Here is a 24,475-nt window from a genome sequence, read left to right as displayed (position 1 = left end):
AAGAGGAGGAACGTTCTGCCCTTGGAGAAACAAGAGCGGGTTCCCCTCCACTGCCCTCCCCTAGAGATGTGAGCGCCCCGTGTGTGGAAGCAGCACGCCCCACGGACACATGCAGGGATGGGGGTGGTGTCTGGACAAGGACGGGCCGCCGGGGGACAGTAGGAGGCGGTGGTTCATGTTTAGGATGTCGCTGTGTTACTGCGAGGTGCGGCTGTGACGCCCATAATGCCCTTGGAGATGCTTGGTTAAAATACACGCATGTGAGGGCGCCCGCGGGGCTCAGTCGGTGAAGCGTCTGCCTTCGGCGCAGGTCGTGATCCCAGGGTCCTGGGATCCAGGCCCGCATTGGGCTCCCTGCTCAGCGGGAAGCCTGCTTCTCCCTCTCCTCCCCACTCATGCTGTCGCTTTCAAATAAATAAAATCTTTTTTTAAAAATAAAATAAAATGAAAAATCCGCACGTGTGTATGTACAACTAAAGCGAGCACGGCAGACGCGAACGCTGCTACCCGCCAGGCCCTCCCCGGCAGCTGCCCACCGGGCCTTGCACCCCCGCCCTGCTGGCCCCTGGGCTGCGGCCAGGCGCACCCTCCACTGGGGACCCCTTTCTCTCAGTCTCCCATGCTTGGAAGAGAAAGACCTGGAATTTTATCTCGAACTGGGGAGAAAGGATGCACAGCTCAGAGGGGAGCAAGGAGGGATTCTACTTCCAAACATCTCTGGATCCGTTTCCACCCCGCGCTGACACAATCACAGGAAACTCCTCCACGCTCAGCGGCCCGGAAGGCGCGAAGCCAGCGTGTCTCCCCTCTCTGCACTGGCCCTCGCACACCCGGCACAGGGCCCCTGAGGAGCTGGGGATCCTCCTGGGCTGAGCCCACACCAGGCCCGACCAGGGAACAAGAGGTCTGAAGCACTGGGGCCAGAAGCTGCCAAGCCGGGGACTACAATGTCCCAGAACGGCGAATGAGAACGTCAAAGACAGATAAGGCAGCGTGAAGTCACGACACCTCAATCCTGGCTGCTCCCCCCAGACCCCAGCACGCTGGGCAGCAAGGGTGTGCTTGGCCCAAATTTAACATCAAAAGCGAAGGGGGCACAGGTCACACAGAGGTCTGGGGCGAGATAAAATTCCAGGCAGAGGGTGGCCTGGAGAGGCGGCCTGGAAGGGAGGAGAGCCCGCGGGGCGCAGTGGGGGCCGGCCGGCCAAGCAGGCCGCGTGGGGGAGCGTGTGCTGCAGCGGGCTGACTGGGAAGCTACCGGTGGTCCAGAGCAAGGACACAGACCCCATTTACATCCTCAGAAAACCCCCTGTGGCTGTGGGCAAGAGACTACAGGCAGGGCCGGCCCTGCGGGCGCAAGACCTCAGTGGCCAGTCCCAGCCTGAGTTCGACGCTTGGCTGTCACCCTCCTGAATTTCTCCCGTCTTAGAAAGAGGAGCACTGGGGCTGCCCCTTGCCCTGGGCCCTGCAGGCTCTGCCGTCCGGCCTGGCTGCTCAGGACCAGCGCCGAAGCTGGCAGATGGGGCAGAGCTAGGGACAACAGTGGTAAGGAGGGGACTGGATGCGTTTCGATGACAGAAGCAACAGAACTCGCCAAGGACGAGGAAGGGGGAGCCAAGTACAGGGACGGGGGGATGGAGGGCACAGCGCGGGAGGGAGGCTGTTTGGGTAAGACTGTGGTCGCACTCTGCAGATGAGGGGACTTAAGGACCCTGAGAGGCGGATGAGCCTGGCCCATCAAAAGAGGGAGACAGGAGAGACGTGATGGGGGAGCAGCGGCCGGACGGAGCCGAGGACGGCGCCCCAGGCCCGAGAGAGCAGGCAGGCCTCTGAAGCTGAAAAGAATCACGAAAATCAGTTCTGCCCGAACATCTCCGGAAGAAGTAGCCCCGCCCATGCCTTGCCTTTAGCCTCTAGGGTCACTCACACTCGCCGCCTCCCAGAAGTGGATAAAGTCACCAGGTTCACGGCCACTGGTTACAGCAGCCAAGGAAGCTCACGAGCCAGCAGGCGAGCGTGCTTCTGGAAAGCTCTTCGCGATTTCCATGCATGTGACCTCCCCAACCCCAGGCCAGCCCAGGCCCCCTCACACGACAGGGACCCTGGAGCCCGCATCTCCCCAGCCCATTCGATCCGAGTGTCACTCGACTTCCAGCCACACGCTCGGCAGGCAGGAGCCACAGGCCTAGGCCTGGGCCCGGCTGGGGGCTCCCACCTCCACCCTCGCTGCTCGCCCACACCAAGCCAGGCAGAAACAGGGCGGCATCCTGAAGCCAGAGGCAGCCGGGGTGTCCACCGGGCATACCCTTTAACAGGAAGGGCGGCCTCTCGGTGGGTTCCCTGGCAACGACTTGCCTGAGCCAGGCCCCAAAACCTCGGGCAGGATTAGAAAGCCTCCCCCTCTCTGCTCCTCAATCTGAGGCTAAGAGCGGGGATCCGAACGCACCAGCAACCACCGACCGACACCCTCCAAATGGGTGAATTGCAAGCACGTGACTACATCTCAATAAAGCTCATTTTTTTTTTTTAAAGATTTTATTTATTTATTTGTAAGAGAGAGAGAAAGTGAGAGCGAGCACAGGCAGACAGAGTGGAAGGCAGAGGCAGAGGGAGAAGCAGGCTCCCTGCGGAGCAAGGAGCCCGATGTGCGACTCAATCCCAGGACGCTAGGATCATGACCTGAGCCAAAGGCAGCTGCTTAACCAACTGAGCCACCCAGGCGTCCCTCTTCATTTTTTTTTAAGGTCGTTTGTTTCTTGACCTGATGCCCTCCTGGCCACCTACAGCCCCACCCGGAAGCAATTGGACTGCAGCGCGTGGGGGCAGCATCCCAGCTGTCCTGGGCAGTCTTGGGTCACCCCTCCCCACCCCGGAAGAGGAACAAGCATCATCAGCCCAGGGATGTGTCCCAAGGACAGAGACTCTGGGCTGGACTGACCGGGGCTACCTGCTGCCGTCTGGGTCATTCTCTGGGTCACGGTCACGTAGGCCCGGGAAAGCCGTCCTGGATTACCAAACCACACACGCTGGCAGCTGACCCAGGATCGTCTTCAAGGGCAGGGACTCACGAGCTGGGGACGGGCCACCCTGGCCACCCTGGCCACCCTGAGGAGTCCTCTACCACCATGGGCACCGCACTGCCTGGCTGGGTGGCCGTGCTTCCCACCCCCAACCCCACGGCTGCTACCCCCTCGGGAGCAGAAGGCTCTCGCTGTATCTGGACTTCAACCATGGGGCAGAAGCCCCGCAGATCCTGACAGTGGGGGTGCACCAAGCCGCAAAAGCCGCCCCCAGGGCTGGGTGAGAAATGCCTGAGGGATGAGCCCTCCCCTGCCAGGGGACAGCCCCTCAGCCAGCACATGCTCTGTCCGTCCCTATGGGAACCGGAGTCGGGGATAAGAGGGCTGCCCTGGCCCGGAGTCAGATGGGCTCAGAGACTGACCCCAAGGGATGATGGGGCTCAACAGCAGACATTTTCCAGAAACTGAATGGGTGGAACCCGCAGCTTTGAGGTTTTGACCTTCAGCGTGCTGGAAAGCACGTCCTCGGAGCAAATTAAAGCTTACGAGGAAGGTTAACCATGAGGGAAGGATAACCTTGAGAGATATTTAAATCCACTTATCTTGAAAAGTATTAGGGGCGCCACAACATGAGGGGTGAACCTTCCCTGGGGACCCCAGTCCTTCCCGGCGAGGCCCATCCCCTGCCCCGAGGGGGCATCTCCCCTAGCTCTCTACCCCGGGCCCTCGCCTCCCCCTGCCCGCCAGTCTCCGAGCCAGGTGGTCTGGCCATCAGATGAAGCTTGAAGCTCAAAGCTTCCAGCCCAGTCCACTCCTTCACCAGGGATCAACCTGGACCCTACTGCGGAGGTGACACAAGGCCCCCCCAGCCCCCATCGCCCCGCCAGCTGCGCGGGCTGTGACTCACGAGCAGCTCTGCATGGGGTCGGGGCGCAGCAGGAGACCGAGTACGACACCCTCTGTGTCGTCCTCCTCCTCCACCAGGAGCACCTGTACACCCCAGGTTCTCCACAAGGCACGGGCACAATCCCTGACTCCCAGAGACCGCACAGTGGGGGGGTGGGGGGGACACCACCTGCTGACCCCAGTGTCACGAAGCCTCCACTTTGTGGAAGCCTCTTCGTGGAGCCTCTGCTTCCGCTCTCTGGCCCAAGGAGCCCCAGCTGGGGGAACTTTGGTGCTGACCCTCCGAGCAGCGGAGAAATGAGCCGGTGGGAGCAGGGGGCCTAGGAGGACAGCCCACGAGGGCAGGCCGTGGGCGGAAGGACGGGGCGCAGCCCGGGGAGGACGCCAGACTTGCTCCAGCGTGTTCCCACTGACTTGGCCGGCCAGAGATGGTCACAGAGACAGAAGGGGACAGAGCAGGCAGGGCATCTCCAGAGGCAGGAACAGAGGCAGCCAGGGCCAAGTAAGAAAGGCAAGGTCTAGAGCCGCGAGTAAGGCAACATCGCTGGACCAGGTTCCCGTGGCACCGAACAGGCGGGGAGCCGCGGGCAACAGGCCGAGGACCAGCCTCATGCTGGTGTGAGAGTTACACAAAGTCCAAAAAGCCCAAACGAAGCATCACCCCATGCGCTCAGTGCTGTGGTCGGCAATGACAAACCATGACAGACTAATGGCTTCAAACCTCCGAACTTTAGTAACTTGTCCTCTGGACGCCAGAAGTCTGTCCCGGATGGCATGTGGGCTGTGTTCTTTCTGAGCTTCCCTGCCTTTTCCCGCTGCCAGAGGCCCCGCCTCCCTGGCCCGCACCGCCCATCTCTCGGACTCCCACCCTCCGCCACCCTGTCGCACCGACCCTTGTGTCGACATCTGGGCCCCAGGTGATCCAGGAACATCTTCCATCTTGGGGGCCGTCACGTAATCCCAGATGCCAAGACCTTTCTACCATGCGAGGGAATGCAGTCCCAGGTCCCCGGGAGTAGGCTGTGGGCCCCTCGGGGGACACGGTTCAGTCTGCTGCAGGTGCTGTGGGAAAAACCCATCACACAGAGAAAGAAGGAACGGTCACCACATAGCCTCAACCCGGAGACTGCTGCCGCGGGGTCCATCTCGGGGAGATGAGCCCAGCTGCCCATGCTTGCTCAGACGGAAGCACTTTCTAGAAAATCGGAAACAGGACGGAGCATAAACGGGCCCACAACCCCTGGTGTCCCTGCAGTCTACACAGGCGTGGACAGTGCCCTGGGCCACCGAGAGGGAAGAGCGCCCTCCTCAGGCCGCAGTGTTAGATCCGCTGTGGGGGTGGGGAGCCAGAGGCAGGGACGGGGTCAACAGGAGCTGTGCCCGCACGTGTGACCCCCGCAGACAAGCTCGCCCTGCAACTCCACGTGGGCACTGGGGGGGAAGGGACCCAGGAGAGACGCTGCAGAAGCAGGACACCAGTAACTCAGAAGGTGACGCAGAGAGGGACCCCATGACCCAGCAGCTCCACGCGAGGCGTCCCCCCAAGAAAACCAAACCATACGTCCGCACAGAAACTTGTACATGAATGTCCACCGCAACCTCAGAGTCCACTGACGGATGAACAGCTACACAGAGCGTGTCCCCCCCACACGCACACGTCCCGCGGCCGTGAACAGAAGAGAGGCGCTCGCATGCGTAGCCCTGGGGACAGACCCCAAGTCCACAACTCAGACACAGACACAGAAGGCCACAGGGGGTGTACACATGTCCACATGTGTGACACGCCCTCAACAGGCTCCTCCACGGACAGGATGGGGGCTCCCCGGGGGCTGGGGATGGGGAAGGGGGGACTGCTTCCTGTACCCCACACATTACAAGATGCAAAGTTTCTTGGGGTGATAAAATATTCTGGAATTAGGTGGTGGTGATGACGGTTGCAGATCTGTGCAAACATACTAAAAATCAGTGAACTGTATACTTTAAAGGGTGACTTTTTTAAAAGATTTTATTTATTTATTTGACAGACGGAGATCATAATTGGGCAGAGAGGCAGGCAGAGAGAGAGGAGAAAGCAGGCTCCCTGCTGAGCAGAGAGCCCGATGCGGGGCTCGATCCCAGGACCGAGATCATGACCTGAGGCGAAGGCAGAGGCTTAACCCACTGAGCCACCCAGGCGCCCCCATAAAGGGTGACCATTATGGTACGCAAATTACATCTGCGTAAGAATGAATTTTTTTTACAGAGTCCACAGCAGCCTACTGGGGACCTGCCAGGCCGCAGCGGACCAGTCCGTTTGTCTCAAGGACTCCGATCTCCTCGAAGGCCCCAGGCCTTTTGGAGAAGGAGTCAGTAGCTTCATTCACGTCTCCCCCGCTCTGCCAGAGAACCTTCTCACACCTTCCAGTCGTGGCGCCCAGTTTCTTCAGCTGTACAAAGGACCAACTGTGGGCGAGGACAGGTCAGGACGAACACAGCGAGGGACCACTAAGGGTTAATCTAGCCACGTGGGGAAGCTATGCTCACAGAACGTGTCCCACGGATCTGGGTGCAAAGAGGAGAGGGTGGACAAGTTCTAGAGAACTGGTTGCCTTACAACAAAGCACAACTTCTTTTTTTTTTTAAGATTTTTTATTTATTTATTCAACAGGCAGAGATCACAAGTAGGCAGAGAGGCAGGCAGAGAGAGAGGAGGAAGCAGGCTCCCCGCTGAGGAGACAGCCTGATGTGGGGCTCGATCCCAGCACCCTGGGATCATGACCTGAGCTGAAGACAGAGGCTTTAACCCACTGAGCCACCCAGGCGCCCCACAACGAAGCACAACTTTGAAGGGTAAAAGCAATCAATATCTTAGAAGACACAGAAGAAACCATTTCCAAATCCCCCAGCCCCAGCGAGCAACAAGCAAGCCCAGGTTAAGGACGGTGCACCTTTTCTCGACAGGACTGCACGGTAAACACTCTTGCCTCGGCAGGTCACACTGTCTCTGTCACAACTGCTCATTCCGTTCTACCATCGTGAGGAGGAAGCTGACAGAGACGACATGTCAATGAACGCTGTATGCTGATAAAACTTTATTTACAAATCCAAGCAGTGCGCCAGATTGGTCTGTAGACCAGTTTGCTGACCCCAGAACCAGATGCCCAAAGTTTACCCTTTAAGAAACAAAACCTCTACTTCACCCCTTCTAAAAGGGCACCTGAGTCCCACTGCCCATTTCCCCGAATTCCGAAATCATAGCGAAACAGAGAAAGCCACGATCCAGCCCATGCTTAGTCCTATCGGCCTTGTGGCCTTGGAGATCAACCCTGAACACGATTCTCAGACCACCGGAACAGCCAACGTGAAATGGCCGGGGAGCACACAGGACTGTTCATCCCACACTGACCAATCCTCCACGCAGGTCACTGCCACACCCTCAACCCTGCTCCCTGGATGTGAGCTGGGAGGTGATTAGGCCGTGCCCTGTCTTCTTATGAGCAACAGCCCTGAACCACCATCAGAGGCACCTAACCTTAAAACCCTCTGTCCCCTTATTTATTAGGAAAGTACGGGGAGCGGGGGGGCACCTGGGGGGCTCAGTCGGCTAAGTGTCTGCCTTCAGCTCAGGTCATGATCCCAGGGTCCTGTCTCTCTGACAAATAAATAAAATCTTTTTTTTTTCCTAAGATTTTATTTATTTATTTATTTGACAGAGATCACAAGCAGGCAGAGAAGCAAGCAGAGAGAGGAGGAAGCAGGCTCCCTGCTAAGTAGAGAGTCCGATGCGGGGCTCGATCCCAGGACCCTGGGATCATGACCTGAACAGAAGGCAGAGGCTTTAACCCACTGAGCCACCCAGGCGCCCCTAAATAAAATCTTTTAAAAACCAAAAAAAGAAAAGTACTGGAGGAAGTAGAAAGCTTTAAAGCCCAGAGCCCCTGGGCAACAGGATTCTTTCAAAGGTATTTCAAAAACAATTCTGCATTTTTTTTTTTAAAGATTTTTTATGTATCAGAGAGGGAGCAAGCGAACAGACACAAGCAGGGGGAACAGCAGGCAGCGGGAGAAGGAGAATCAGGCTCCCTAGAGAGCAAGGAACCTGATGGGGGCTCGATCCCAGGACCCTGAGATCATGACCTGAGCCGAAGGCAGAGGCTTAGCCATCTGAGCCAGCCAGGCGCCCCATAATTCTCCATTCCTAAAGCTCCCAGTCACCACTCCACTGTGGCGGGTCACCATTTCCTGTAGGGCATGGGGATGGGGTGAGTATGTCCTTCAATGAGCCCAGAAGCACTGTCCCACCTGTTCCGTGTGACACAGATGAGGCCGCTAAGCCGGGTGATCCCAGCATCCCCCAAAATGCACAACATCAAGTGTGGCCCAGGCATCAGACGCTGAAGGACCAGAGCACAAACGTGAACATGTGGACTGGAGAAGAAATAGCCACAGAACAAACCCCAGACCGGCCTCTAGGCTCCTCGGCCTGGACCCTGGACACCCGTAAACTCGGGACCAAGCAGGAGCTGCCATCGCCCCGCAGGGCGTGGGCAGGCCTGGGAGGGGCTGTGGCCGGCAGCGCCCTGCTCTCCTGCGGCCACCTGGGCCCAGGGGCCCGAGAACTTACTTCGGAGACCGGTTGTAGCCAAGGCCGTGAGGAGAGGTGCCCCGGGAACTGGCACAGGTTCCTTATCAGGTCCCAGCAATGGTGACGGTTCCTAAAATGCAAAATAAAAGCGCGATTAACTAAACGCACATTTAACCTTAAGTCCAGATTCCACTCCGAACAGCTGCCCATAGCCCAAGGAAGTCGCCTTCACTTAGACATTTCCAATTCCTTGCCGATTTGCAAGAACACTAAAATCCATAGCTATAAGCGCTTTCCCCATTAAAGTCCTCCCGTGATTGCCCATTTTAAGCTCAGCCCCTAAAAATCAGTAGCAGAGGAAGTGAGAGGCACCTCGAAACAATCAAATTAAACCAAAGAAGCTTCTGAAAACCTTAAAGTACGGGCAGCCTCTGAGAGGTTTATGAGAAGTTCTGCCTCCTCCAAAGCGCCACAGCCAGGAAGGCAACCCTCCAAGGAGGAGAGTCACAGGGACAACACCAATGCCCAGCGGCCACTACCCGCGCCCCCAGCAGACAGAGAGCATACGGAGAGAGCAGAGCATGGGCAGCACAGAGGCAAGATCCCACAGGGGGCAGGGTCCCAACCACCGACTTCGTAGCTGGGCAGAGAGACCCCCAACACTGATTGAACGGTTGCAGGACAAGACTCCCGACTTTGGGTGTAACCCCAAGACCCTTGACAGTCCAGGCCGTGGCCACTACCTTGACTCTCCCACCCTCCCTGCCCCCACCTCTCCCCAGCCCCACCCCCACTCTGTGCCTTCACGAGCCTACCATCCAGGACACCAGTGTCCCCCACGGCCCGTCTCCCTGAGCAAGGCAGCTCCCCCCACGGGCTGTGGCTTCATTAAATGCAGTTTCGCACACTTTCGCCACATAACACAAGCTTCACCCACACCCCTCACGGCGTGCGATGTATGTAGGCTGGAATTTTCTCTTGTTTTTCTCTAGTTTAAAATTCCTGGGCATGGGGGCGCCTGGGTGGCTCAGTGGGTTGAAGCCCCTGCCTTCGGCTCGGGTCATGATCCCAGGGTCCTGGGATCGAGCCCCGCATCGGGCTTTCTGCTCAGCAGGGAGCCTGCTTCCTCCTCTCTCTCTGCCTACTTGTGATCTCTGTCGGTCAAATAAATAAGGAAAATCTTTAAAAAAAACAAAAAAAAAAGTCCTCTATTTAAAAAAAAAAAAAAAAAAAAATCCTGGGCATGACCCCATTAAACAGATCTCACTGGCATTTAAAAGGTCAGGCCCTGGTTTGAACGACAACAGCAAGCTGTGGCATTGCTGGACCTCGGACTGCACACACCTTCTGGACGGGGTGAACCGCTAGGGGCTCTCCCGATGGCTCCTGGGCCGAGATCTCCCACCTGTGCGGCTGAGCCCCGCTCCACAGCCGGTGGACACCTGCCATTGGCAAGGATGAAGTCTTAGGATATGAGGACTGGGGAAGCTTCCAGGAGCTGTGGCTGGTAGTCACAGCCCCCAAGATGTCCAGGTCCTAAACCCATCTGTGGCCACGCCCCCTTTCCACAACAAAAGGGACTCTGCAGGGGGTGTTAAGTGAAGGACCCGGAGATGGGAAGAGGATCCCGGATTATCTGGGCGGCCCCAAGTCCCCACAAGAGTGGAGCAGGAGGCTCAGAGTCAGAGAAAGAGACACAACACCACCACCAGCAGAGGTCACAGAGACACACCGCGCAGAGGGAGGAAGGGGCCATCAGGCAGGGAATGGGACACGGCCCGGAGCCTCCAGGTGGAGCCCGCCCTGCCCACCCCGTGACGGTAGCAAGCCAGGGAGACCCAGGTCCGGCTTCTGGCCTCCAGATCTGAGATCATCACTGGGCGCTGTTTTAAGTCACTAAGTCTATGGCTCCAACAGCGCAGGGAGACTAATGCGGCAGCTTCGAGGTGCGTTTCCTGGATTTCAGGGGGGCTGAGGGGTCCTTCCATGTCCACGGACAGCACAGGCTCCAGCGAACTGCAGGCCTCCACCTTTCGCTCCTGTGTTGATGGGACCCCGGGTCTCCCTCATCATTCGGAACTGTCCCTGTGGGGGCTGTTTCTACGCCGGGCATGGGCCGCCCCTACCAGTGCATGGCCGGAAAGACAGAGAGACCCCCAGGGCCTGGGCTTCTCAGCTGGACAGACCTCAGTCTGCTGCTCCCCAGGACTGCCAGGCCACCAATGCCATGGGTCCTTTGGCCCTCATGCTCTGGGGGCCAAGAGCACTGACCCCAATTCCTGGGTCAGACCCGGAAATAAGGCTTCCATCCACTCTGACCCATGTCCACAGTGGACAAGAGGCGAGGTTCACCCGCCTCCACGGCTGGCTGCCACCCACCCAGGAGGCTCTGGGATGCCAGGGCCTGGCCTCAGACACGGCCACAGGCCCACTGGGCACAAAGCAGTCCGGCGTTGAGGCATCAAAGTGCCCCGGAGTGTGGGCCAAGCACAGTGACTTCCCCCCAAATAGAACACCATGGAAACTGGGAAGAATGACTTCGCAGGGGTGACACCTGACTACCCACCTCAGCCAGGGGACCAAGGCCAACGTCTGCAGTGACAAGCCATCGCCTGAGATGGTATCAGGAGAAGGACACTTGACTCAGGGGTCCTCCTCCCCAAACCCATCCCCCCCCCCCAGGTCTCACCATGAGAAAAGCCCCAAACAAATCCAGGGAAGGGGCTTCCTACCAAACCCTGCCCCGTCCCCTGCACCACCATCAAGGGGCACCAAAAGCCAAGGAAGTCTGAGAAACAGTCCCAGCCCAGAGGAGCCCAAGGAGACGTGATGACTCTGTCACGTGGGAGCCTGGGACAGGGACCTGAGACGGAAAAGGGACACTGGGGGAAACTGAGAAAATCTGAATAAATTGTGGAGTCTGCTTACTAAGAGTGTATCGACACATCCACTAACTACAACAGGGTCCCCGTCCGATGGAAGAGCCCAGCAGAGATTCATCAGGGGACGGGGGTGGGGCATAACACTCTCAATTTCTTTGCAAATTCAAAATGGTTTTTCTTTTCTTTTCTTTTCTTTTTTAATAAAGTCTCAGTAATTTTTTAAAAGAAAACAAAAGAGAAAGGCCCAGGCAGGCTGGGTTTGATGCCTCCCATTGCCCAGGCTGGCCCGGCCCAGCCGCTGACCTCACTGTGGGTCCCGGGAAATCTGGGGCGCTAAGAATAGAACCCGGGAGGGGAGTCCAGTTGCAGCAAGGTGAGAGCCTCCAGCGACGGCCTGAGACATCAGACATCGAGGCCCCTAAAAGGCACAGTCTGACCATTTTCTCTCTTGAAGAGGTTCAGTCTGGCCGTTAGAAGATGTAGTTGTTCCAACGTGCCCACTGCGAGCAGGCAGGTGCTGAAGCGGCGTGCAAAGCGGCCTCTGCAAAGGGCAGGCAGGTGGGGCCAGGAAGCAGCAGCAGCAGGAAACAGGGGACGAGCCAGCTGTACCTAAAGGTCTCGGCATTAGGAATTGCCACCAGCTGGTGGCATCTCCAGGGACCCCGCAGGCTTGGCCTCCCCACCCTGGGTGAGGTAGTCCAGTCGCCTGGCCCTATCAGCTCTCAGCTCCCTGGGGCTGACCCTCGGGTGGGTTCGGAGGGCTGGCCCCCACTAGACCACACTGCCCACTCTTGCCCTGGAGCTGCTCGTGGGGTTCTGAGAGGCAGAGAGCTGAGCGGGCAGCCTCTGGGCCAGACGGGAAAGGAGCCCTTACCCTACTCACACAGCGACCTGACCCAGAAGGGCTTACTGTCTGCCTGCTCTTCTACAGCCACAAGCCCCAAGGGGCAACCCTTCTCAGGGGATGCAATCATGAAGGAAGGACACAGGACCCCCAAGAAGGCATGCCCGATGACCAAAGCAAGGACAATTCAGGAAACAGAATAAATCATGATTGTACTAGACCATAAGCCCCAGGATATAACAAATACGTGTAAGTCTTCACCGACGCAAAATGAAAAACACACCATAAACGAGGGAGAAGGAACTGCGCTCTTCCACAAAGAATTCTAATCAGAATACGGAGAAGCAGCGAGGCTGCCGGAGAGCTGCGGTGTGAGCATCAGAGTAACAACTACGGCAGGGAAGACCCACAGAGGGGCACTGCAAGAGACAGGCAACAGTTTGAGAGGAAACAAGGTATTTGCACAGTCCCCAAAGGGAAAATTCATAACTTTCCAGTGGAGGCTCCTGGCCAGCTCCTCCATAACCATGGGATCGAGCCTGACATCACCAGCACAGAGACACACCAACATCCTGCACGGAGAAGGCAGCTGGCCCCAAACTGCGTCACCTTCCTCTGATCCCAAGAAAACACCGGACAGAGCCAAGTGGAGGGACATTCCGCAAAATCCCTGACCTCTGCTCTCCAAAAGCGTCGAGGTCACAAACAATCAGGAAAAACCGAGAAACAGTCCCAGTCCAGAGGAGCCAGGGGAGACTTGAAACTAAATGCATGACAGGGTCCCGGACCGGGCTCTGGGGAAGAAAAGGGCTATGCGTGTGACCAGTAGGGGAATCCGAAGAAATGCTAAATACTATTCCTCCATGCTCTTGTTTACTTTGGGTCATTCTTCTCCAGTTATGCTAGATGCTAACACAGGGAGGTAGCTGAAAAGGACCCGAGAACTCTCTGTACTGTCTTTGTAACATTTCAATAAGTCTAAAATTATTTCAAAATAAAAACTAAAAAAAAAAAAAAAGGCAGCAGCAGCAGCAAAAGAAGAAGAAGAAGAAGAAAAAGCCAACCTTTACCTCTGTCCTGTGAAGCTCACTGCACAGCAGGGTTTAGCTGAAAGAGGAGAGAGGCTGTAAAAAGATCCAAACTGATAAGAAAAGAAAAAGCAAGCTGACACCACACTACCATCGAGTTTCAGGACCTGATAAAGACCAACCTGCCGAATGCAAGTTTCAGATCCTTCCTGTTTGAAAGCGAAGAAAAAGCGACATATTTCCTCAATCTCTGCATACTGGCAAAAGAGCCTCTTATTTACAAATAGCTCACCAAATCCCCATATCCTCACGGACGCCGCAATCCCACTGCAGAAGTCGCGAGGGCTCCACTAGGGAAGTGGCGGGCACCCCAGGCTGTCTGGATCCCAACTAAGAAGGGTCTGGTCTCATTGCATGGTAAGAACCACATCATTTTCCTCAACGCCCACCGCCGAGACCAGATCTAACTCGGGTGACAGAACCAGAGTAAGCAAGATAGTGTGGAACCAGCATAAAGACGGTCACGGAAATTAGTGCAAGAGAGTTGACATCAGCCCAGAAATAAACCCATCCTGTGAAGCCAAGTGATTTTCAAGGAGGCTGCCCAAACCATTCCAGAGGGAAAGAACGGTCTTTTCAACAACGGGATACCCACGGGAAAAAGAAATGAAGCTGGACCCCTACCTCACACCACATGCAACTCAGCTCAAAAGGATCACACACCTAAACTCGGGAGCTACAACTGTAAAACTCGCAGAGGAGATAACACACGAATGCAGCCTGCTGACCGTGGGTCAGGCAATGGTTTCTCAATGCCACACTAATAGCACAAGCGAAAGAGAAAGAACAGAGAAATTAGACTGTGTGCTTCGAAGGAAGCGGTCAAGAAAGGGAAGACCACCCAGGGAATGGGTGACGGTATCTGTGGATCTTCTATCACCTCAGGGACTTGTATCCAGAACATATAAAGAACTCTTAAGGATCAACGACAAAAGACAACCAGATATGCAAACAGATGAGAGATCTGAAGGGATGTTTCTCCAAAGAAGATCAACAGCCGACCGGCACATGACAAGATTCTCGACACCACAGCCACAGAGCAAGGGAGAAAAAAAAGAACCCAAAACTCCAGGGAAAGTGATGACAGGGCAGTCGGGGCCTGTCACTGAGGCGACAGAGCCGTATCACTGTGAGAATTACACTTGTCACAGCAATGTCATGTCCCTCAATGTTCTCTCAGGCTTTCTCCCTGGAGAGCACGGAGGGGTCAGGGTGACAAGCCCGGGCTCCAGAGACTTGGGCCCAGTGCCAGCCTTGCGACCTGGGCCAAGTTCCTACTTTCTGGGCCTCGGTTTCCTCATCTGTAAAGTGGGGTCACCATGTTAGTGCCCTACTCATGCGATCGTGGGGCGCTAAATGAGGCAAGTGACAGAAGGGCTTAAAGGACTCCCTGGCACACCATAAGCCCAATGGCAGGTGTTCGGGGCCTGGTCATCAAAGTGGTTCATGCAGGCAAAGGAGGCCAATCTGAAGACACAGGAGGTGGTGAAGTGCCCTCACCATGCGCCCAGCAGCCATGCAGGATGGCCCAGAAGGGCAATCTGGCAACCCCTCTTTTACAGAAAACCCCCACCTCCTTCCAGCCAGCAGCCCTTCAGCCCTACATCTGGGACACACAACCCACCCATCCACCCAGACTCTTCTGTAGGACCTTCCTTTGCAGGAGCTGGAGCCCCAAGGACCTCCAACAACTTGGCTCCTGGCAGAGGAGGAGGAGGGTGCAGGATAAATAAAGACTTGGGAGGGGGGCCCAGGCCTGGTGACAGTCCCACCTAGATGCTGTGAACCATGAGATGCCTCGAGGCGAGGTGCCCGGGTCTGTGGGCCACACAGCCCACACTTCGCATGTTGGAGAGGAAGGAGTAGGCAAGTCTTTCTCAATGGTGACCTCCTCCAAGCAGCTGGGGGCCACAGATCAGGGACGGAGGGAGACAAGAGTGGCGCCTCACAGCACTGAACAAGGATGGGCTTTCAACCCATGGCGCCGGGACAAGCGGGCAACAATCTGGGAAAAGACAGTCGGACCCCTACCTTACACCACCAGCAAGAATGAGCTCCAAATGGAGGAGGGATCTGCTTGGAAAGCCTGTGGCCATAGGAGTACTGGAAAAAAACATGGTGAATTCCCCTCCAATTCAGCATATGAAAAGTTTTTCCAATTAGCACTCCAAATCCAGAGGCAATAAAAAAAGAAAGATCCGTAAACTTGACTATATCAAAAATTATTTTAAAACACACACACTTCTTCGGGCAAAAAAACAAAAACAAAAACAAACCCACCCCTCCAGGGGAAAAAAAACATTAAAATATCTCATTGCAGGGGCACCTGGGTGGCTCAGTCAGTTAAGCCGCTGACTCCTGATTTCAGGTCAGGTCATGATCTCAGGGCTGTGAGCTTTAGCCTGGCCGTGGGCTTGGCACTCAGTGCGGAGTCTGCTTGAGATTCTCTCTCCCTCTGGTTCTCCCTGTGCTCATGTGCTCTCTCAATCCCTCTCTCTAAAATAAATCAATAAATCTTTTTTAAAAAATCAAAATGCAACTGGGAAACTCCGAGCAAATATTTACAAACAGACCACCAAGGGCTCATCTCCCTAATGTACATTAAAGTTTTAAAGGTTGGTGGTGGGGGTGACTGGGTGGCTCAGTGGGTTAAGCCTCTGCCTTTGGCTCAGGTCATGATCCAGGGTGTTTGGATCGAGCCCCACATCGGGCTCTCTGCTCAGCAGGGAGGCTGCTTCCCTTCCTCTCTCTCTGCCTGCCTCTCTGTCTACTTGTAATCTCTGTCAAATAAATAACTAAAATCTTTAAAAAATAAATAAATAAAATAAAGGTTGGGGAGGGGGTGCCTGTGTGGCTCAGTCAGTCAAGCATCTGCCTTCAGCTCAGGTCATGAACCCAGGGTCCTGGGACTGAGCCCCGCCATCGGGCTCCCTGCTCATCAGAGACCCTGCTTCTCTCTCTCCCTCTGCTGCTCCCTCTGCTTGTGCTCTCACTCTGTCTCTGTCAAATAAATAAAGTCTTTCAAATAAAATAAATAAATAAAAGCTGGGGGGGGGTGAGTAAATCCAGTTGAAAAAAGGGTGGAAAGTATGAACAGGCAGTTCACAGAAAAGATATAAAAACGGCCCCAGACATGTTAAACATGGCTCAGCCTCACTCCTCATTCCAGAAATGCTAATTAAAAACCACACTGAGGGACGCCTGGGTGGCTCAATGGGTTGAGCCGCTGCCTTCGGCTCAGGTCATGATCCCGGGGTCATAGGATCGAGTCCCGCATCGGGCTCCTTGCTCAGCAGGGAACCTGCTTCTCTCACTGCCTCTGCCTGCCTTTCTGCCTACTTGTGTGTACTCGCTTACTCTCTCTCTCTCTCTCTCTGGCAAATAAATAAAATCTTTAAAAAAAAAAAAAAATTGAGACCCCACTTCTCACATCTTTCAGATTGGCAGATAATTTTAAACAGAACAGTACATCCTGCTGGTTGAGGCTGTGGGGACCAGACCTGTCATCCCATAGGGCCAACAGGAGTAAACCCACACCACCCTGGGCAGAAACTGACAAAACACACTGACACTTAACTTTTGACCCAGCAATCTCACTGCTAGAAATCCACCCTGAAGACATTCTTCCAAGAATATGAAAACACCTAATACACAGAGGCATTTGCTGCAGCACCATTTACACCTGCGAGACCCTGGAAACAATCTCAGTGCCCCTGCACACCGGAGGCTGGGTTGACTGCTGAGTCCCACTGCAGACACCGTGCAGAAGAGGACCTGGCCATGGTCAGGTGAGGTGGCTTCCAGGATGCGTCCTTCAGGGAAAAGAGTAAATTTCAAGAGCAATCCCCACGATGCCACGGTTCATGTGAAAAAAGTGGAGCCATAAGAAAAGCAGCCCAGGACTCACGAAATCGTTCCCCGCAGGGAGGAGCGAGGACACCTCTCTCCAGACGCCTCGGTGCACTTGGACTTGGAACCAGGCTAACACCCCACCTAACTGAATGAACGAACGAAATCAGTGAGAGCTGATGGGGGGAGGGGAATTCAACAACAAATACAAGACAGAGATAATTAAAACGGACCATATTCCAGGTAATAATAGAACCACAGTAAAGAAGAAAAGGAAGAACTAACCCAGCCCACTTTGAAACACAATTTTGGAACCAACTGCCCTGGAAATAAAGATACAACAAAATATTAACTTCTCGGGGGCGCCTGGGTGGCTCAGTGGGTTGGGCCGCTGCCTTCGGCTCAGGTCATGATCTCAGGGTCCTGGGATCGAGCCCCACACTGGGCTCTCTGCTCAGCAGGGAGCCTGCTTCCCTCTCTCTCTCTCTGCCTGCCTCTCCGTCTACTTGTGATTTCCCTCTGTCAAATAAATAAATAAAATCTTTAAAAAAAAAAATTAACTTCTCCTCCACAGGCTTCTTCTGCTTTTGGTGATGAGGTGCGTTCTGCTGACAGAGAGGGAGTTATCAACAAGGAAAGGGGAAGACGGCGCGAAGCCCGTGTGGGAGACTGGGACTGCGAAGTAGCAGTGTGACTCATGGGTCGCAGTGCATATACGCGGATGACCGGAAGCAGAAACGTCTGAGCGTGTGTGTGTGTGTCTGTATGTGTGTGTGTGTGAGAGAGAGAGATATACACACATGCACACAGGAATGCTAAATATATGCACATGTGGGTTTACTCCCAGCTGTAGCCAACAAGAGGACCCAGAAGCAAAGACGCCCAGTGGCAATGAGCACAGTGAACACCGAGATCTTGGTTTCTAAATGCCATTGTTGGGGCACCTGGGTGGCTCAGTGGGTTAAAGCCTCTGCCTACTGGTCAGGTCATGGTCTCAGGGTCCTAGGATCGAGCCCCGCATCAGGCTGTCTGCTTAGGAGGGAGCCTGCTTCCCCCTCTCTCTCTGCCTGCCTCTCTGCCTACTTGTAATCTCTGTCTGTCAAATAAATAAATAAAATCTTAAAAAAAAAAAAAGGGAAGAAGAGACAGCCAGCTGGTCCTTACAGCAGAACGCCAATTAACAAATGCAAAAGGCGGGTGCCTGAGTGGCTCAGTCCATTAGGCATCTGCCTTCAGCTCAGGTCCTGATGCCGGAGTCCCAGGATCGAGTCCCAATCAGGCTCGAGTCCCACATCGGGCTCCCAGCTCCATGGGGCATCTGCTTCTCGCGCTGATCTTCTCCCCTCCTGTACTCTCTCCCTCACTCACTCCCTCTCTCTCAAATAAATAAATAAAATCTTAAGAAAAAAACAAAACAAAACACCGGGCGCTGGAGGAACAAACAAGGAGTCCCACCCACTGGTCTCAGGCTACTTCCCCGCCAGAATCTACTCACTAAATACAAACCAGACAATAGTCCCTACCCCTGTAGGGCAGAGAAACCTCCTTAACCAAGTGATGGAGGTTAATGTCACCATAAATGGAACAAACTGACAGCGGGAGCCTCCGGATACTATATGCTAAGAAGGATGCAAGGTCCCTTCCAGGATGTTCTGCCAAAAGTGTGTAACGGCGTGAAACCATCAGACAAGCCCACACTGAGGGACGCCCTGCAGAATCACCAGCCTGTCCTCTCCCAAATGTCAAAGTCATGAACTCCGAACACAGCCTCGGGAACTGTTCCAGATTGAAAGAAATGAAAGCAGCCAGACAACCGAACACGCGGTGCGATCCCGGACTCTCTCCTGAGAATTCTGAGAATTAATTTCCTGATTTGACTCATTTGCTAAGAGCATCCCTTGTCGGCAAGAACCAAACCCTGAAGTATTTGGAGGGGAAGGGGCAGATCTCTCCAACAGTTCAGGAAAAATGCGGAGAGCGGGCAAAGGAGGGGAACAGACGAGCAAACCGCCAGCGGCCCAGCAAGCAGGAGAAGCACACCCCAGATCTGGTCTCGCAACCTCTCTATGGATCTGAAGTTCGGTCTCCAAACACCTGAATTACAACGAGGAGAAGGAAGCGCTTGGACTGGGGAAGTGAAAATAGGACGGACTGTGAGGACGGAAGGCCAGGGAGCCAGGAGGGCCGCGGGCACGGCTGCCAGCGCCTGCTCTGGAGTGTCAGGGACAAGCCAGTCCACCTCCATCTTCACTTGGCTCCACAGGGTCAGGGAAGCAGCATGGGCAAAGGCCACCTGTCCCCCTGGCCCACAGCCACGGGCAAGGGGCTGAAGCCACACCGAGACGGGAGCAGATGCCAGCATCCTTGGAGCCCCCAACCAAGCTCCCTGCAAAAAGCCAGGGGCCTGGCAGATGCTCAAAACACACGTCCATTCTTTATCCAGATGTATAGGTCTTAGATGTGCCGTAATTCGGCATTCAGAACCATGATCGGTAACAAAATGATCTTCCTGTGTCTCTGCCCGTGTCCCCTACAATCCGCGTAGGCTCTAGGAGGGGCCAGGGCCGGGCAGCATAGAGGAATACAGGTTACACGCTCTCCCTCGGGGCCCCGGTGAGTCTCCCGGTGAGTCTCCCGGTGAGTCTGTGCAGGTTTACTGGCCTCCCTGAATGCCGCCCTCCCTCTAGAGTTTGCTCTGGGCCCTCCCGCAGAGCTCGTGCCCGGGCGGGTAAACCCACATGCGGGCCCAGCTCTAAACGCCTGGCATGTCCGATCAGTCCCAGGAAGCAGGCACTGTCGTCAGAGTCCATTTCACAGATGAGGAAACTGAGGCACGGGGAGTAGGGTGACTTGTCTGAGACCACAGAGCCAGCCACGGGGCAGCCGCACTCTATGCGGATCACCAGCCCACACGGACTGGCGGGGAGACGCATGGAAAACACACAGCGCTCCCCCCGCCCGCAGCTTCTAGAGGGCAGTCTTTATGAACTCCCTCAGAGTGCAAGCAGGAAAATACAGGCCAACGTTTTTATAATCTTGGGGGGGCGGGGGGAGGTGGAGGAAAGCTCTCCAAGGAGGTCACAAGACCAGGAGCTTTAAAGACAAATTTGGCGATAAACTTAAAAACATTCTATGTACCGACACATCAAAAATAAAGCTGAAAGATAAATGAGAAACTGAGAAAAAAAAAAAAGTGACACAAAGGGTGCTAACGGCCCTAATGCAGGAAAGGATGTTCCAAAACACTGCTTCTCAGCCAGAGTGATCCGGCCCCCAAGGCACAACGGACAACATCTGGGACATCTGTGGCTGTCATACAGGGGATGGCAGGCTCCTGACATCGTGGGTGAGCACCAAGGATGCCACTCAGCCCAGACGGTGCCTTGGACCCCCTCCCCCACCCCAGAGAATGGCCTGGTTCAAAGACAGCAAATAGTTTGAGAAATCCCACTGTAAGTCAAGAGAAAATATAAACCCCCAGTTTCATGGATGGGCCAAGGCTATGAACTGTCAATTCAAAAAGAAAAAGACAATGAGGAGGTGACAATTAAAGGCCAGACAGAAGCTGAGGCTGTGCCCCATATGATGGGAGCCGCCAGCCACCGTGAGAGCCTCCACCCCAACCACCTGCCCTGGACAACCAAGTGACATGACTCAAGACAGAAAAGCCGTCTGTGCGCCAAGCGTCTGCACTCACACAATCTCCCCTCAAGGGACCGGCAGTGAGGATGTTCACTGCAGCACGGTTTTAAAGAGAAAAAAATACACATTACCCAAAGAGAAAAGCATCCATCTCCCTACAAAAATGGAGGCGTACACAGCCCATGACCAGGAGAGCCTTGGCCAAGACACCAGGGATGGTTATCTCTGGGGGCTGGGGACACTGGTCATTCACACAGACTTCTCTTTAGTGGTAAGACTCATTCTGATGTCATAACAATAAACCATAACCCACCTCGAGAGTGGGGCCTGACACCTGGAGGTCCTGTCCCCCGGCAGCCAAACCGGCTGGTCCCTCCGTGTAGAAAGGACCCAGTCTCAAAGGAAAGAGGCAAAGCACCCGAGAAGACGCCATCACCAGCGGGATTACAATAGCCGCGAGCCGCCTAATACAAATTGAAAATGCCCAGCCCAACTGGCGCCTTCGGGCACCACCCATGGGACTGCAAAAACGGTGCAGCCACGTGGGAAAACAATCTGGCAGTTTCTTCGAGTGTTAAACACGGGGTCTCCCTATGAGCAGCAATTCCACTCCAAGGCATCCACCAAAGAGAGACAAGACAAGCAGGCACGCGAAACCCGCCACGCAAGCGTCTGGATTCTGCATTACAGGCATTAGTCACAGTGGCCAAACAGTGGAAAGCATCCAAGTGCGCATCGGTGGGTGAGCGGACACACAGATCGTGGTCCACGCTCCCACGCGCGCATCCCCAGCCGCCAGCAGCGAGGCCCCCACGCGCTGCCCCGGGGCCGGACCCCGAGCCCACGACGCTCAGGGAGGGAACCAGACACAGATGGCCACGCGGGGTGGGAGTCCACGCATGTGACAGGGAAACAGGACAGGACTATTTGAAAGGTACGGGGTGCACACCATCCTTGTCGGGTGGCAGAGAAGTTCTGGAACCGCACAGTGGTGATCGGTACACCCCCTGGAGATGTACTAACGACCACAGAACAGTACACTCTAAAAGGGGGAAATGTATGGCATGGGAATTCTACTTCATAAAGCCGCTACTAAAAAGGAAAAAAAAAAGGTACCAAGCCAGAAAATGAACACATCAGAGCTCCTGGAAGACTCGCGGCTTTGATGCTGTTCTGAAGCTTCCACGGAATCCATCCAGAGCGCCGAGGCCCCCCTGCGTCGGCCGCCCCTGGTCCCCTGCCCGGTGTTATCCTGACACAGCCGTGCAGGCTGCCCCCCTAGGCTCCCACAAAAGGGGTTGGTTAAGGAGCAGGTCACCAGTCCCCCACCCCCTTGCCAGCCTTCCCAGATCGGTCCCTGCGCTGAGTACCAGGCAGCCTCAAAGACCGAGGACCTGCCCGCCTGCGAGTGGGCGTGACCTGCTGACCCAGATCCGGAATCTGGGGACAGGATCAGAGCCACAGACCAGTCAGCTGAGATGGGACAAGGAACAAGGGGCCAAAACACGTGGGGTGATGACAAGAGAGTCGCGGCCCTTCTAAGCCGGAGTCTGAGACCAACACCTTCAGGCACCGCAACCCTAAGACTGCGCCGCGCTCAACTCACCGAGCAGGGAGTCTGGGCAAGAGTCAGGCGCACGCACACAGCCGGACGCGTGAGCTGCCTTGAAAAACCCAAGCTCTGTCACTGATTGCGCAACCTTAATCCCCAACAACCTCAGTTCAACAGCAATCAGCACAGATTTGCTTCCAATAATACTGGAAATTCTGATAAGTTAAGAAGCATGTAAGACCTAGAGCAGACACTGGAAGATACTTGAAAAAATGCAGTGGAAAAAACATTAAAGGCATTAAAACGTTACACTAGAAAATACGCACTTAATGCAAAAGGCAGCAGCAAAGGAGAGGAACCAAAGGCAAGAGGCAAAAAAAAACAAAAGGAAAATCATAGCTGTAAATCCAACTATATCAATAATGACATTCCATGTGGACGGAGGAGCCCCTGGGGGGCTCAGTCATTAGGCGTCTGCCTTGGGCTCAGGTCATGATCCTGGGGTCCTGGGATCAAGCCTTGCATGGGGCTCTCTGCTCAGTGGGGAGCCTGCTTCTCCCTCTCCCTCTCCTTCAGCCCTCCCCACCACTCATTCTCTCTTTCTCTCAAATGAATGAACTCTTTTTAAAAAAACTTTTTAAAAAGGAAACTCAAAAGACTTCACCAAAGAGTTGATAGAACTGATACATGAATTCAGTACAGCTGCAAGATACAAAATTCAAGGTACAGAAATCTGTTGCATTTCTATCTGCCAACAATGAAGCAGCAGAAAGAGAAATTAGGGAATCAATCCATTTACAACTGCATGCAAAATAATAAGATACCTAAGAATAAACCTAACCAAAGAGGTAAAATACTTGTACTCTGAAAACTACAGAACACTTGTGAAAGAAATTGAAGATCACACAAAAAGAAAGACATTGCATGCTCCTGGACTGGAGAACACACACTGTTAAAATGTTTATAGTACCCAAAGCAATCGACACATTTAATGCCATCCCCACCAAAATACCAATACGTTTTACATAGAGCTAGAACAAACAATCCTACAATGTGTATGCAACCACAAAAGACCCCATACAGCCAAAGGAATGTTGAAAAAGAAAACCAAAGCTGGTGGCATCACAATTACAGACTTCAAGTTATATTACAAAGCTGTAGTGATCAAAACAGTATGGTACCGGTGCAAAAACAAACACACAGATCAATAGAACAGAAGAGGAAACCCAGAAATTAACCCAGAATTATATGGTTGACTAATCTTCAACGAAGCAGGAAAGGCAGTCTCTACCACAAATGGTGCTGAAAACCGGACGGCCACATGCAGAAGAGTGAAACTGGACCCGTTTCTTAAACCACACACACACACACACAAAAACTCAAAATGAATGAAAAACCCCAATGTGATACATGAAACCATAAAAATCCTAGAGGAGAACACAGGTAATAACCTCTCTGACATCAGCCAAAGCAACTTCGTACTAGACACGTCTCCAAAGGTAAGGGAAGCAAAAGCAAAAATAAAACTATTGGGATTTCATCAAAATTATAAGCTTCAGGGCAACTGGGTGGCTCAGTGGGTTGAGCATCTGACTCTTTGATTTCAGCTCAGGTCATGATCTCAGGGTCGTGAGATCAAGTCCCATGTCAGGTCCCCACTCAGCAGGGAGTCTGCCTCTCTCCCTCTGCCCTTCCCCCTCCACACATGTACGCACGCGTATGTGCACTCTCTCGCTCCCTCTGAAAATAAAGATAGAAAATCTTTTAAAAAATAAATAATAAAAATAAATAAAATTTAAAAATTTCCTTGCAGCAAAGGAAACGACCAAGGAAACCAAAAGACAACCTAGGGAATGGGAGAAGATACTCACAAATAATACATCCAACACACGGTTAGTATCCAAAATATATAAAGAACATATTAAACTCAACACCCAAAAAAATGAATAATCGAATTCCAAACTTGGCAGAAGCCAACCACAGACGTTTTTCCAAAGACAACATCCAGATGGCCAAGAGACACACGAAAAGATGCTTATCGCCACTTACCATCAGGGAGATGCAAATCAAAACTACGATGAGCTAGCACCTCACACCTGTCAGGAGAGCTCAAACCAGCACCGCAGAA

At 54.1% G+C, this 24,475-nt stretch overlaps 1 protein-coding gene across 1 annotated transcript in view; it reads right to left on the bottom strand.

Annotated features, from left to right (window-relative positions):
• KDM4B (lysine demethylase 4B) overlaps nt 1–24,475 on the bottom strand; it is a 132,575-nt gene that overhangs the window by 89,337 nt on the left and 18,763 nt on the right. Inside the window, exon 2 of the mRNA XM_032307124.1 lies at nt 8,530–8,620. The gene's annotated coding sequence lies outside the window, so the exon portion shown is untranslated. The remainder of the gene's footprint in view (nt 1–8,529; nt 8,621–24,475) is intronic.

Source organism: Mustela erminea, chromosome 1, assembly GCF_009829155.1.
Source record: "Mustela erminea isolate mMusErm1 chromosome 1, mMusErm1.Pri, whole genome shotgun sequence".
Classification (NCBI taxonomy): Eukaryota; Metazoa; Chordata; class Mammalia; order Carnivora; family Mustelidae; genus Mustela; species Mustela erminea.
Note: the sequence above shows the minus strand (reverse complement) of the source record. Positions and strands in the feature narration are given on the sequence as shown.